We start from the raw sequence: 6,763 nt of genomic DNA on the forward strand, positions 1-6,763 counted from the left end.
CGTGATTGGTGGACTTATCATAAAAGTTGTATTTTGTACATTTGGCATTGTTTGCAATGCCAATGGCCTTCTACTTGGCCATTGGCATGCTTCCTCAATGCTATGCAGCCTTTATTTGGAGCTGTCATAGCTCTGTTTTGCAGTGCCGTACTCGGTTACTAACCGAGTGCATTTCTGCATATTACGCTAGTCCTTCACCCCCTGATTCCTGCTTCCTGGATGGCAAATTTACCTCATTTGCATGTTTTTTACCTGCAAATGGGGTGATTTGCATACGGGGGCTGGGGACGTGCAGCACTTGTGCTACAGCACTCGTGCATGTCAAACGTGCACGTATGTGAATCGCTCGGCCGCCATATTGGCAAAATTTCAACTAACACTAATCATGCACATCGTGCAAGCTTTTGAGAATCAGGGGGCATATTTTGGAGCATGTCTGTGATATATAGAATGGCAAAGAAAGTAATACGTTGGCTAAACATGTAGCCTTTCCCACACATTCTTTTAGATTTTTAGTGTTCCAACTGATTAGGAAGAGCTTAAGAGGGGGGAGATGTTAGGAATATAACTGAGACAGCAGAAACTAGATTGATCATGACATGTCAAGTTAATAGAGGGCTTGGCTTGAAGGGTGTGGCCCCTTTAAAACCTATATTGAAAGCAAGGAGGCTGCAGTATTGATGCGTTTTAATTGTTTTATTACTTTACTTGCCTGATTTTTTGTTTTGAATTTAATTACTCTTTTTAAAAGTGTTTTTCATTGTGATTTTATGATCTGAAGAAGCACCTTGTGTGCAAAAGCACTTACCAAGGGCACCCACAGACAAGTGCAAGGGGGTGCCCTTGCACCCTCCTGGAACTGGCTGGCCAGGAGATTAATTTTGTTTTAATTTTAAAAAAAGTACGTCGTTTTTTTAAGGGCATTCTTCTTTAAGAATGCCCTTTGCACCCAAGTCGCACAGATGTTTCTGCGTCTGTTGGACCATTGGTTTACATCTTCATCCACCGCGTCTGGGCAGAATTTGCATTCCAGAAGACATTTGGAGAGTGGACAAAGGTACAAGTGAGAGGTTAGGTGTGTGTGTGTGTGTGTGTGTGTGTGTGTGTGTGTGTGTGTGTGTGTGTGTGTGTGTGTGTGTGTGTGTGTGTGTGTGTGAGTGTATGTGAAATATATGGGAAATAGGAAATGCACCCTGGGGATCACTTCTGTGTCTCTGCTGGACAGTGGCACAGGAAAATAACTTTCTTGTGTGACATAAGCTATGGAACCTTGCTGGCTAGGCTTACGTAGGCCCTTGGGCCGATAGCCTAGTACCTACCTATGAACCTATGTGCAAGAAGTAGGTTGGTCTGTGTGTGTGTGTGTGTGTGTGTGTGTGTGTGTGTGTGTGTGTGTGTGTGTCTGTGTGTGTGTGTGTTTGTAAGAGAGAGGTAGGGGTGTGCGTGTGGGTGTTTGTAAGAGGAAAATGGGGTGTGTATGTGTGTTTGTGTGTAAGTAAGAGGGAGTAGGAGTGTGTGTATGGGGGGTCATACCTTGCAATTATCCAGATTTATGCCTCATATTTTTGGTTTGCTTCCCATAAAATTGCGTTTTTTTGGCAAAACATTGAGGTCTGAAGTCAGAAAATAATAACAGGCATTTGAGTTTTAGACTTCATATCCCGAGAAAATGCATACTAATGCAAAGTGTGTTGCTCTATCCACTTTCTAAGGAGGTAGGAGGATACATGTGTGTGCCATACCTCTCAACTGTGCCATACCTCTCAACTGTAAAGATTTTTACAGAATGTCCAGATTACATTATATTTTTGCTTTGTTCCTCATATAAATTCTATTTTTTTGTTGCTATTGACAAATCATTGGGATGAACAGAACAGCAGGAATAATCCACAGCAGGTACGGTCACATAAAATCCACTGTTTAATCCACAACGAAAAATCAGCACCAAAAATTACAAAAACTGAAACACGAGTAACCAACAGAAACATACAGGTTAAGCGCTTTCATCTGTACACAACAGACTTCCTCAGAAGCTTTGGTAAATATATTAGACCTCAATTTATAGCATCATTTGGCACCAAAAAATCAATTATTCAATTAAATAATTTTGTTGAACAGCTTTATACAATACAAACCAAAAATGCTGCATTCAATGAATATATATGTGTTTAAATATTAAAATATTAAAATATTTTAAAATGCCTCCATCAGCTTACTAAATAATAAAAATAATAAAATGGAAAAAGTATATATATGTATACACATAGACATTCCAAATATATATTAAATAATATATAAAACACATACATAATGCCCAACAAGACTACTAAAAGAATACAACTCAAAAATTGTTTTGCATATATTAAAATCAATATTAATATTAATATTAATATTAATATGACCTACACAAGAAATAGATTAATATATTATGTATTATGTATACTGACATACAACACAAGGGGGATAAAAATCTACTCAACTTAACTAGTAGTGAACCAGGTAAAAAGCCCTACCTCCATAAAAATTATGTCATGACCCCAGAATAAGGAAAGGCTTCAAACTAATGAACTCATTGAGTCCAGGGTACGTAGTGGCATCGTAACAAATTTGCCACTTACTTTCCAAGGACCCTAAATATGCTTTCCAATTGCTACTGCCTGCTGACTTTTCTACTTGATCTATAGTGGCAAACCTAAACGTGTGTTCTTTACCTTTCTCATTGACGTGTTTACTGAGAGCATTCTTTACGTCTCCTTTACTAATTTTATATACATGTTCGTAGATACGCGTTTTTAACTTTCTCTCAGTTTTGCCTACATAATATACTGAACAGTGTGTGCATGTGGCTAAATAAACAACTCCTTGACTATTACAATTCCCTGTTCTAAATTTACATATACTTTTAGTGATGTTATCTAATTTAACAGATCTTTCCTCATTAATGTACTTACACTGTCCACATGGTCCACATCTTTTAGTATCCTTCTTAATGTTTTCTCTTCTATCTCTGTATTCACTACTTTCAACTATTTTCTTAATGTTATTCCCTGTTTTTAATACTATAATTGGATCCTTTCCTACTATAGGTCCAATAACCTCTGTACTTGATAATAGTGTCCAATGTCTACGTAAAATCTCCTTAACTATGTTCGTATATGTGTTATACATGATAACACAAACTCTTCTATCTGGGGATTTGTTCACAATTTTATTAATATCAGACCATTCTTTTCCTAATAATGGAAAAAACTTAATACCCCATTGTTGTTTGACATAATCCACCACATCATCAAGCATGTTTTTAGGGTAACCTCTTGCCATAAACAATTGGTATATAGTATCCAATTCCTGTATCATAAGTTCTCTGGTAGATGACATAAGGGCAGCTCTAACACATTGCCCTTTGACTACGTTCTTGAATATATATGGTGGGTGGCAACTTCCAAATTGAATATAATCATTGGAAAATGTTGGTTTTCTATATAGTTTTGAAACAAAGCCAACCCCACTATTACTAATATATGTGTCCAAGTACGCGATTCCTTTATTATCAATTTTATAGGTGAAGCTCAGAAATTCCGTAGTGTTGTTAATATACTTAATAAATTCAGGGATTATTTCCTTCTTACCTTTCCAAATTATGAAAAGATCATCCAAAAATCGTGTATATAATGATATGTACTTATAATATTCACTTGGGAATACGAAGAGATCCTCCCATTCTAACATCACCAAATTAGCAAATATGGGTGCACAAGATGCACCCATAGCCACGCCTCTGGTCTGTCTAAACACTTCACCCTGGAACTCTATATAATTGTGATCTAATATAAGTCCCATCATATCTAAAATAAGATTAATTTTCTCCCAAGTTAATCCAGAGAACTTCTTCAAACTACTATAGAAATATTCCAACCCTGTGATAGTGGGTATACAAGAAAAAAGGTCTTTTATGTCTACAGTAATAAATATGATATCATCACCCCACACATCAGAGGTTAATTTACTGAGGAATTCCCAGGAATCCTTAATTAAATGTGGGACATTTGCATATACATGTTTGGTCCAATGGTCAATAGTAACCCCCATATTAAAAGTTTTTGATTTTGATCCCGATATAATCGGTCTGAAGGGAGGGTTTTTCAAACACTTATGAATTTTAGGTATACCCACAATATGGGCCATCCTAGGATACTCGTTCCTAATGAAATTGTAGAGCTCATTATTAATTCTATTGTCTAAAATATATTCTTCAATGGCTAAGTCTATACGCCTATATCCAATATTAATTTGATTTAAAGAGACTTCCTCATAATTCCCTGAATTAAACAAAATTTCATGGATCACGCTGTAATACTCTATCGAATCAAATAATATAATACCGCCACCCTTGTCGGGTTTCATGATCTTAATTTCTTTATTCAAAATGATATCATCTAATGTTTTTCTTTCATCCTTCATTAAATTATCACTGAAATTACCATAAAAATCAGCCTGCATCCTAATGTTTTTATACAATTCATATACTTCCCTACACACCACTGTTTCATATACTGCTACTTGTGGGTTAGGTGGCGGAATATATGAACTTTTCGTAATAAGCCTCTGCTCATTCTCTTTGGACCCACCAGTTTTGTCCTTAAAAAATACTGCCAAATTCATTCTACGACAATATAGTTTTATTTCTTTAATAGTATCAAATAAATTAAAATGAACTGTAGGAATGTATTTCATTCCTTTACTGAAAAGTGTGAAAAATTCCTGTGTAATCACAACATTAGTGTAATTGTATACCTTAAATCCACAATAAGTGTGTATCGTAGGTCTACCAAGATCACAAGTTTCAACACCCTGAACAGCTATGATAGATAAATCCGTGTCCTTGTCCAAAACATAACTTTCAGTAGTACCCACATCCTTACTAATGTTCAAGAAATCACAACTTTGAATTGGCTGTATACTATTACATGGGTTTAATACCTTTTCTGATATTTCTTTGGGGCTGGGTAAAATCTCCCCCCTTGAAAATTTGTATCCTCATCTTGTCTAGTATATTTACCTCTCCCTATATTTTGTTCCTGATTAAAAACATTATAGCCTTCTCTGTAACGTTGCGGCCAAATATACACCCTCCCAATCTTGTACTGTACGGTATCCCTTTCTATCTTATTCATCTTCCTATTGTATACACTGTTAGTCCTATTATTAGCTGTGTGAAACTGTTTGCGATACAAGTCCTGCCACTGTTCAAACTCACTATCTTGTATGATTTCATCATTTAGAACTTCAAGCTCATTCAATAATGCCGCAATCTTTTCATCGTTAAATTTCATGATCATCTTCATGTCAGCAGGCAGTGGCAATTGGAAAGCATATTTAGGGTCCTTGGAAAGTAAGTGGCAAATTTGTTACAATGCCACTACGTACCCCGGACTCAATGAGTTCATTAGTTTGAAGCCTTTCCTTATTCTGGGGTCATGACATAATTTTTATGGAGGTAGGGCTTTATACCTGGTTCACTACTAGTTAAGTTGAGTAGATTTTTATCCCCTTGTGTTGTATGTCAGTATACATAATACATAATATATTAATCTATTTCTTGTGTAGGTCATATTAATATTAATATTAATATTGATTTTAATATATGCAAAACATTTTTTGAGTTGTATTCTTTTAGTAGTTTTGTTGGGCATTATGTATGTGTTTTATATATTATTTAATATATATTTGGAATGTCTATGTGTATACATATATATACTTTTTCCATTTTATTATTTTTATTATTTAGTAAGCTGATGGAGGCATTTTAAAATATTTTAATATTTTAATATTTAAACACATATATATTCATTGAATGCTGCATTTTTGGTTTGTATTGTATAAAGCTGTTCAACAAAATTATTTAATTGAATAATTGATTTTTTGGTGCCAAATGATGCTATAAATTGAGGTCTAATATATTTACCAAAGGTTCTGAGGAAGCCTGTTGTGTACAGATGAAAGCGCTTAACCTGTATGTTTCTGTTGGTTACTCGTGTTTCAGTTTTTGTAATTTTTGGTGCTGATTTTTCGTTGTGGATTAAACAGTGGATTTTATGTGACCGTACCTGCTGTGGATTATTCCTGCTAACTCAAATCCTGTTATTCTAGCAACTTTCTAAATGTGCCCCTAGTTTTGAGCCTTTGTCCTCAACATTATAACAGGCTTTGTCAAATTTCTTGTGCTAAGAGATTGAGAAGTATGGTGTGTGTGTGTGTGTGTGTGTGTGTGTGTGTGTGTGTGTGTGTGTGCGTGCGTGCGTGCATGCGTGCATGCGTGCGTGTGTGTGTGTGTGTGTGTGTGTGTGTGTGTGTGTGTGTGTAAGAGGGAGGTAGCATACTCTTCAGCTGTCCAGGTTTTTGCAGAATGTCCAGATTTATTCCCCCATATTCCTCCTAAAAAGGATTGAAGTTGCTAAATAATAACAGACATTTGAGTTTTAGATGTTATATCCTTTATAAAAATGCTTACTAACACAAATCCTGTTATTCTAGCAGTTTTCTACATTCATGAGAGCAAAATTTATAATCTGTCCTTATTTATTTTAGGCTTTGTTCATATTTCTTGAACTAAGAGGTTGAGGTGTGTGTGTGTGTGTGTGTGTGTGTGTGTGTGTGTGTGTGTGTGTGTGTGTGTGTGTGTGCATGAGAGAGTGAAATGCCCTAGTTAGAGTTAGCAGGAGGAATTTATTTTCAAGGAATTGTGGGCTTCAAGGGAAGAAAG

Source organism: Protopterus annectens, chromosome 3.part0 (assembly GCF_019279795.1).
Source record: "Protopterus annectens isolate FY-2018-M chromosome 3.part0, PAN1.0, whole genome shotgun sequence".
NCBI lineage: Eukaryota > Metazoa > Chordata > Ceratodontiformes > Protopteridae > Protopterus > Protopterus annectens.